Source organism: Rhipicephalus sanguineus, chromosome 8 (genome assembly GCF_013339695.2).
Source record: "Rhipicephalus sanguineus isolate Rsan-2018 chromosome 8, BIME_Rsan_1.4, whole genome shotgun sequence".
In the NCBI taxonomy this organism is placed as follows: Eukaryota; Metazoa; Arthropoda; class Arachnida; order Ixodida; family Ixodidae; genus Rhipicephalus; species Rhipicephalus sanguineus.
The window spans coordinates 123325869-123335612 of record NC_051183.1 but is presented as its reverse complement, the minus strand read 5'-3'; the positions used below and the strand labels follow the sequence as shown (position 1 = coordinate 123335612).

Below are 9744 nucleotides of genomic sequence, written 5' to 3'. Positions count from 1 at the left end.
TTACAAAAATTAGCGATAAGCTTTATGACGCAGTTTTCTATGCAGGTGACTTAGCATTTTAAAGTCGAACACTTCCATACCTGTTTGCGCAAGCACTGCACATGTTCGCTGCAAGTAGCGTATAGATTTTTAAATTATTCAGTGCACCCAAGCACTGAATGCTTGCGTACGCCCATTATTCAGTGCAGCTAAGCAAAATGAAGACTACTTTGGGCTTGAGACATTCGGCGCAATAAATGGACTCCAACCAACTGCTCTCAAATCTCAAAGCCTGTAAATAAAATGCGTACTTTGCATCTCCGACAATGCCTTTTCGTTGTTTAAAAAAAGGTGAAGCGATATTCATAGCTCCGAAATAGCCATTGTAGTCGTCTGGAAACGTATGTAACGTTCTGGCCAAACATATGAATTCCCTCCGTAGCAATATTTCATAGAGCCATGACAGGTCCGAGAAGATCAGCCGCTATTGTCGGGCTATATTCAGATTCCATGTAAGCTTGCAGTAAAAAAAGGTGCTGCAGAACACTAACTGCCGATCAACCGTGTAGACACACGGCAGCACAACGATGACGCAAATATTTCAGGCCCTCGTGTTAATTTTTCCAGGTGAATGTGTGAAGTAAAAAGCATACGCATGTACGGCAAACCGGTCCGGCACTCTAACATATAATGATAATAATTTGCTGCTGTGGCCTTATTAGTGTACGGCTGTTGTGGCTATTATATAACGGCTGTTGTGGCCGCTATTAGTGTACAACGCGAATAGCTTGTACCTTGATTTTTAATTTTTCGGGCATAAGTTCGCCCAGATAAAGAGCTGCGTATTTTCCAGTTTTGCTACAGCCTTCTTCGCCGTCACAGCCACGTGACAGTTGGATAGGGCCTAGATAATTCAATAAAGCAAAAGTAATTCGTGAATGCTTAGCACAGCCGAGATTCCAATCTAATTTTATAAGAACCCCCGCAGTGTTCAAACCGCGAGCTAACGTGACGGGATCGGACCAATCATTTGCGCTCGCAATAGACGCTTTAGAAAATTCAGTCTGGCAACATGGCTCGGGAAGCCTCCGAGGATGTTTTGTTCACTCGTTCGAGGTGGTGGCGGCAGCAATCTGCGGAACCGCACTACACAGTTCTCTTGTTGAGTTGAGCAACAGCTGCTTGCGTATTTAAAAAAAACGCCAGGCCTGCGCTGAAACCGCAGCACAGTCACAGCGAAAGCTGGAAGAGCGGCGTTTCTAGAGCCCGTTGTAAGCTCTCCTGGGGCTACAATACAAGTACACTAGAAAGGTACCCACTACGCCATGTATCACAATTTTTGTGAACTTGGGAAGCACCTACTAAGCCATTATTCTTCATTCTGCAGAGAAGCGAGACACCAGCTACACATCTGTAAGGTATTATGTGTATTTTGTTGACGCGACGACTGATGACGATGAAGAATTATGGCTCAGCCGTTTGTAATGGGTTGGAAGTTTTAAACGGCCCATCAGTTATGTAATTTGCATTGGGTGACGCCCGATCGCTATTTCCCCCTCCCGTCATGCTGTATAACATACGTTGACGTGGCAGAGAGACGGGGGGGGGGCGAAGAACTTTACTGAGACCCCGAGGAAATGGATCATGCGCTTATGGGCTTCCTTGGCAACCAATACAAGTGCACTTGCGAGGAGCCCACTACGCTATAAATCATTGTAATTTTTGAGAAGTAGGGCAGCAGGCACCGTGACATTTTTGTTCATTCTACGGAGAGCCGTGGTACCTGCTTAACGCATGTAAGGCATTAAGCGCACTTTGGTGACGCTCTCCCTGATGACGATGAAGAATTATGGCAGATCCCATTGTAATGGGTTGGAAGCATTCAACAACCTACTCGTTGCGCAATTCGCATTGTGTGACGCCTGGTTACAGAATTCGCGTTGTGCGACGCTTGGTGCTTATTTTACTCTTCTACCACGCTATATTGCATATGCTAATTTGGTTCCATCCCTACATGAAGCCTGTATAGGACCTTTTTGCAAAGCATTTCAAGCACCGGCATGGCTCAGAGGTTGAATACTGGGCTCCCACGCAGAGGGCCCAGGTTCGAACCTCGTTCCATCCTGCAATTTTTTTCTTATTTCGTTTTCTTTTTCTTATTTCGAGCGATACTGGTTACGGACACCGGCGGCGGCGGCGGCGGCGGCGGCGACGGCGGACAACTACGGCGCCAAAAACGGCCGGTGAAATGATCTCATAACAGCTTTCGCTGTAAAATTGGAGATAATCACAGGAGACGCTTTAGAGAACCAACGCTCATACTTCCATTGCCCGGCTCAGCAGCTGAAGAAATATTTGCAGAGATCAAATATTTCAAAAGTTTCGTTCAGGGGAAGCCAAAAGTCAAGAATATTGCGAATATTGTTTATTCTTCTGCAAAGCCTTCTATAGCACTATAAGGATTGACTCTCACTATCGACACTGTTTCAACAAGCCTGTGTGGTCTATTAACTTCATTTCAGGTGAATAAATATGAAAACAAGGTAAAGAAAATCCGTGCGTGCTTTTAATTATTCAAAATCATATGCCCTCCATTTTGAAACCGCATACGTCTGCTTACACTGCACTGGTTTTAAAATATATAATGCTATGCCTCTTACGCGGAAGGTTTCCTTCCAGGGGTGTTAACGAATGATGCCTCAAATGGCTGTTTATTGTGACCTATTGTTCGTTCACAAAGCACAAACGCTGATTCTGCAACAATCTGTCTTTTATGGAATGGTAGTGCACGTTTCTTTTTACGTTTCAGAGTATAAAGCGACCTTTGTATTCTTGTTTTCTGAGCCCATTGTTGCTGAGGTAGAAATATTGCTCGTATATATATTGCGTATAGCTTCCTCTCTGCAAGTTTCTTTCTGGCGCACATTCTAGTCAGCAATATCAGGTACGCCATTTTCTCTGTAGATCAGTATTGTCTGGTGGATTTTTAACACTAACGGTTGTTGATTTTTTCAAACCACTTATTGCACTGCCATCCTTCAGCTGAGTGAAGCTTTAGAATGAGGTGCTATCGCTGACCGAAATTCTACACTACCGGGCAATGGAAATATGAGTGTTGGTTCTCTAAAGCGTCTCCTGTGATGATCTCCAAATTTTAAAATACGCAAGCAGATACAGCCTCGGCAGTCTTCGGTTAGTTGTAAGTCATATTGATAGTATTCTTAATGATAATGGTAATGATAGGATACATCATATGATAGTATACATTATAATGATGTATTTACCCCATACGTTAGACTACGTATATGTGCGCTTATAAATTTAAACTTTACTGGCAGGAATCACACGATAACTCCTTGGCATAAATATTAGCTCGGTAGACCAAATTACAAGCATTTCTTCATGCGAGTTTTCAGTTTTGACTTTTGAGTTAACATCTTCGCTCTTGTAACGACTAAAAATGCAGCTTGCCATATAGCACATATGGCAGAGGAACTGGTGGACTTAGGGCTTGCTCGAAAACATGCAGACTATATAAACGCACAATGATATAAATTGTAATGGAGGACTTTCTGCGCATTTTTATTAATCCACCATGTAATAATTTTTTCTGTCGGTGATATCTATGCCACTTTCGGTTTTGGATATATGCGAAATGTTAACGGGAGAAACGCATTTTTGTTGTTGAAGAATTCAATTAAATTTTATATGAGTTTTGTGATCTCAATGCATGCGAAATAATTCCGGAAAGCTCCAGGCTTGAATCAGATGGGTCTTCCCTCACTCTGACGAGAGCGACAGCAAGATGGCGCTCCGCACTTGTCTGTATACTACATGCTGACAACGGGGTACATGAGCAGAGAACGTCTACGCCATCTTTTTCTTTGATTATTTTTATAATCACGCCTTGATTTCTGGCTTTTCATAGGGAATTGAAAGCAAACTTAGCGAGAATACTACGGCCACAGAAAAGTGCAATTTCACGAATATGTCTTCATTGTCTCAACAATAGAACACTTCGGTCAAAATAATCTTCACTGAAGAATTAGGAAGGTGGTATCGCCTGAACATCTTGGTTAGTTAGCGCTGTAAGAAACAAAACGCAAGAGAAGGAAGTAAACACAGCCAGCACGACGCATGTGTACGTGGGCGTGCGTTGTAGTCTCAAGTGGTGCGTGTTCGTTCAATAAACTAAGTTTTGTGTAGGCGCTGTTCGGTGATTCCTTCTTGCTTGTGTTTTTCGTTTGCTTTTGAACTACTTTACCAAGATGCTCAAGATTCTCTTTAATTGACGAAAGGTTGCTGACTTGTGCATAGCTGGAAGTGGTGGCTCGGCAAAACTGCAGGAGAAATATTGAGAGGTTCGTGGCGGCGCAGTTGTCGTTTCCAATGAAATAATAAAAATTTTATAGTCAGTTTAGACAGAGCGAAGGCGAAAGCATATGCTATCTTGAAACACAACATGACCTTATTTATGCAGTCACTTGACATTCGTCTTTGTAGCTTTACACAAACTTGTGTTGACGCCGACTAAGCCAAATTTGTTAACCCATGCGACATATAAGGCTTTCGCCATAATAAACATACATGAGAATATTTCAGTGAACTTCAACTTTGGGTTCTAGTATGCAATAGAGAAACGTTACCCACTACGACAAAGCAATTAGCAATACGTGGGATAAAAGGCACTTCAAGTTCCCAGGGCCTAAGGAAGCTCCGTTTAGGACGCTCGGCATATTTTTCACAACGTTGTTCTTTGCTAACCGTTTTCAATTATTATTCTTTAAGCTGCCAGACATGACGGCGTAACAGCCCATTTAATGACGGCGTAACAGCCCTTTACGAAGGTAGGAATAATAATTGTTGGTGTTTGACGTCCCGAAAGAACTTTATGAAGGTAAGCTCAACAAAAGACAGCAAAAAATAATAGCCAGCATAGCAAGCAGGTCGGCTTCAGGGTTGGATACGCTGCAACGGCTAACAGCCACGTGATCAATCAATCAATAGAGAGATTCCGTGATTACGACAATCTTCTTCGTATAACATTCATAGACTACTCAAAGGCATTCGACTGATATGAGATATCAGCGCCCTTGAGAAGCGTTGTCACCAAGCAGAGCTTTGAACGCCCATAAACAGCTTAGCTCACATGTACAAAGACTCCACAGCTACCATGCTTCTCCACTAAGAGATGAATAACGTCGCGTTCGAAAAAGTGGTCGCACAAGGAGATACAATCTCTCCAATGCTGCTCACTGCATGCCTTCATGGCTGTGGCCCGCTGTCACAGGGGTTCTAACTTGTCCGGCCGGAAGTAAGGCGAACTTCACTGCCAGCTAACATTGCGACGCACATGTCATTTACCGATTGCAATTATGTATTAACCGGACGACGCCGGCACAGACCTTCGTCAACATTACTGTGGCCTTGAGTGGCCTCTGCTACCACAACGGCGTTTTCAGCAGCTGACAGATTTCGTTCATTTACAAACCTGCTAATCGCATCAGAACTACTGTGTTTTTGTGCGGCACTCGTCGGTTCGGCGCATTGGGGCTCTTTGCACATTTCATACACTACATCTAATTCCTCAAGCTCTCGTCTGCCTTCAATTTTCTGGCCGAATGTTTTAACATACTCAAGGTACCTCTGTACCAACTTGTATGGGCCAGAGTCGTTAAGGCGACTGGGCATCTCAGAGACTGAGCTGTGATCCGACTGCGTTGTGCACTGTCCTAATCACAAGCGCTCTTTCTCTTCCTGAATCATGAGCCTAATCTTTCTCGTTCCTGTTCCATCAGGGATAACGCATGTTGCATGTACCAAATGCGTTCTGTTTCGCGCTCCTCTTTACGTCTATTTCGTTCTGTTTCGGCAAAATTGCACAGCTCTTTGCCTACAAAACCAAAGGTTTTGCCGTCCCCAATAACCTTATCCAAATCCGCGCCCTCAATAGCTACAAACAGCTACCACACATCCAAACAATAAGAGGACGGCTACATACTGTCACGTAGCAGTGACGGCAGTCCGAAGACAAGAGACTGGGAGGCTTGGGAAATAGAAGTGAATCCGTGTATTAGGCGTACTTGCGCCCACTAGGAGAAACTAATGTACATCTTAGCTTCGGAGGCGGCGAACAACGTGCTCTGCACCTGTCGGGAAACAGAATACCCGCTGTAATCACCCCGGCTCAATTTTAAAGAGGCATCAAACATTTCAGATACGCCCAGTTCTAGTAAAAACATACTGGACAAACATACAAACATACCGCGAAAAAATGGACACACCGCCGGCTACGCCACCTGCGCGTGCGGTTCAGCGCAAGCGACAGATTGAATTCGATCATCCAGTAGATTCAGCTAGATGGCAGGCTGCAAGATCTCAAGCAAAAACAACGTTGCATGCTGAAACTTCGCGGCAAGAGGATACCAGATTAGCACGTAACAGAGAACTTTACTAAGCGCGGTGATGAGCCAGAATCGAAGCTACTGCAGCCGCCGCCATCGTTCAGCTAAATGAACAACAACAAAAAGAAGAAGAAGCTTAAATTTGTTTATGCACGGCGGGTATAGTCTTTACGAAACCCAGTAAAACCTACCTTTCCCTCGTGATAACTAGGTATACAAACGTTAAACATCAGGCAATTCTTGGTCATCCACAGCGGAAGCTCATGCAACAAGATACATTACTCGACGAAAATGCGCACCGCAAATAGTGGTTCTCATAATGTTATAAGTGCAAGTACCATGGGAAGAACAGGTAGAATGGGCTAATCCACCCCTCAAGTCGGTAATAGGGTGAAAGAAGAGGCCACCCCAGAGGAAGCAAGGTATCTCGATGGGAAAGCCAATTTGCTCTTTACAACCTTACTGAAAAAATTATATGTGGAAATCGTTGGCTATTGAACAAGTTTTCTTACGTGCGAAAGTACTTTCATCGCGCTATTACGTTGGCCGAGAGATAACTGGCCCTTTCATTCTGTACATTCTGATATATGTTATGTGCTGAAGACATAAACTAACGACAAATGTAGAACCATAGTTGCATTTTCTCTTTGATACCGTACTGGAGGAAACGAATTTTGGTTAAAACCAAAGAAACTAAATGGTCTCTGCGATACTGGGTGAGGCAGCCGATGCGTTCAAAGAAACAGCGACTCACCAAAGAATAGTCTTCCTCATTATCTCTCTTGCAGTCTTTGGTTCCCGAAACAGTTAATCATTACTCCAAGAATTCTCCTGCGAAGTGGTATACGTGCGTTCTTTCTTTCTTGAGTTCCAGGTGTGCTCTAGAAACGGGTGATTTACATACATTAACGTTCACGCGATGTGTAACCTTTCGCGCAGGCAAGTGTTATATAGAGTACTAATTGCACAAGCTGATTTCAGGAGTGGCGAGTTTTATTTTGTCAGCAAGGCTGTTCTAGCTCGGCGTAATGTGTCGTCACCCCAAATTACCATCATAATCAACCCGCACGCGTTCTTTGTCCTTTCGTTCTCTTCAACTTAGCTCCCATAACACGTGCGCCTATTTGTTCGGCGTACAGCAAGAGAGAAGGAAAAAAAACGCCAGGCCTGCGCTGAAACCGCAGCACAGTCACAGCGAAAGCTGGAAGAGCGACGTTTCTAGAGCCCGTTGTAAGCTCTCTGGGGCTACAATACAAGTACACTAGAAAGGTACCCACTACTCCATAAATCACAATTTTTGTGAAGTTGGGAAGCACCTACTAAGTCATTATTCATCATTCTGCGGAGAAGCGAGGCACCCGCTACAGGTCTGTAAGGCATTATGTGCACTTTGTTGACGCGACGACTGATGGCAATGAAGAATTATGGCTCAGCTCTTTGTAATGGGTTGGAAGCTTTAAACGGCCCACCAGTTATGTAATTTGCATTGGGTGACGCCCGGTCGCTATTTCCCTCTCCCGTCATGCTGTATAGCATACGTTGACGTGGGAGAGAGACGAAGGGGGGGGGGGGGCGAAGAACTTACTGAGACCCCAAGGAAATAGATCATGCGCTTATGGGCTTCCTTGGCAACCAATACAAGTGCACTTGCGAGGAACCCACTACGCTATGAATCATTGTAATTTTACTGAGACCCCGAGGAAATGGATCATGCGCTTATGGGCTTCCTTGGCAACCAATACAAGTGCACTTTCCAGGAAACCACTACGCTATAAATCATTGTAACTCTTGTGAAGTAGGGAAGCAGCCACTATGCAATTTTTCGTCATTCCGCGGATAACCTTAGTACTCGCTAAACACCTGTAAGGCATTATGTGCGCTTTGTTGATGCTGTGGCTGATGACGATGAAGAATTATTGCAGAGGCCTTTGTAATGGGTTGGAAGCACTCAACAACCTACTCGTTGCGCCATTCGCATTGTGTGACGCCTGGTTAGAGAATTCGCGTTGTGCGACGCTTGGTACTTATTTTACTCTTCTACCACGCCATATTGCATATGCTAATGTGGTTCCTTCCCGACATGAAGCCTGTATAGGACCTTTTTGCAAAGCAGCTTCAAGCACCGGCATGGCTCAGAGGTTGAATTCTGGGCTCCCACGCAGAGGGCCCACGTTCAAGCCTCGTTCCATCCTGGAATTTTTTTCTTATTTCGTTTTTTTTCTTATTTCGAGCGATACTGGTTACGGACACCGGCGGCGGCGGCGGACAACTACGGCGCCAAAAGCGGCCGGTGAAATGATCTCATAACAGCTTGCGCTGTAAAAAGCGAAGGAGAGATGTGAGGGTGAGGCGGATGGCAAAGAATGAAAGAGAGAAAGAAATAGAAAGACAGAAAGACACAAAATTCCTTGAGACGGCGGAACTCGAACCCGATCACCCATGATCTAAAAGCGAACGGCTTACCACTCGTCCACCCAGGCACGCTGACCACATAGTATAGCCTTGCACAGCATCGTATAGCAAGGTGGTAAAAAAAGTAATGATGGTGAGGATGGAGGATGTGAAGGTAAATGAGTGAAAAGTGGAATTGAGAGAGTAAAGCATGACGTTTAAAGAATGAGGACGAGCGAAAGAGAGATCCAGAAATGTAGAAAGAGAGAGAAAAGGTAAAGAAGTGGAAATAGACGAGAACAAATATAGAGAAAGAAAGAATAAGCTAGCGAGAAATAAAGAGTCGGGCAAAGGTATAAAAGACACGTAGAAAGAGACAGAAAGAGAAGGAACAAGAGAGGAACAGGAAGAAAGATAAACAGAGGAAAACACACAGAAAAAAGAGAGACAAGGGAGAAAAGGAAAGACAGCCAGAGAGATAGAGAAATCTAAACAGAAATAAAGAACGCCGCCCAGCTCTGTACGGATATATAGAGAAATAGGTTGCGCAGCGAGCGGCGACGAGTCCGCGTTTCGTTGTTCCAAGCCTTGCGCGGCTTAGTGCAAACTTCACGCATTTTTTATGCGTGAAGTGCGGTAGTTCTCATGCATGAAGGCCGGTAGTTGCAAAAACGTGAGGTGTGACCCGGAACGCCACATGTGTAGCATACCGGAAGAGGTCGAGGCACACGCGGATGCTCACAGTAACCAGCCCTAAGAGAAGGCGTAGGATGGGAGCATCGCTTTTCACGGGCACCGCAGCCAGCCGACTTTCGCTGACGGAAACGAGGTGACCGCAAACGTCGTTCGTCATTCGAGGGTGGCCGATACGAGAACCAGGAACGCCGTGTGCCTTTGTATTCATCGAAATCTGCCGAATTAACCGATGGTACCCGTGGAGTCAGGGTAGCCGGGAATCGTGCGGGATTCG

General features: G+C 44.8%; 1 protein-coding gene across 1 annotated transcript in view; it reads left to right on the top strand.

Moving 5' to 3' along the window:
* Positions 1-2877: 2877 nt before the first annotated feature.
* LOC119403486 (uncharacterized) overlaps positions 2878-9744 on the top strand; it is a 71298-nt gene continuing 64431 nt past the window's right edge. The window contains exon 1 of the mRNA XM_049418345.1: positions 2878-2923. The gene's annotated coding sequence lies outside the window, so the exon portion shown is untranslated. The remainder of the gene's footprint in view (positions 2924-9744) is intronic.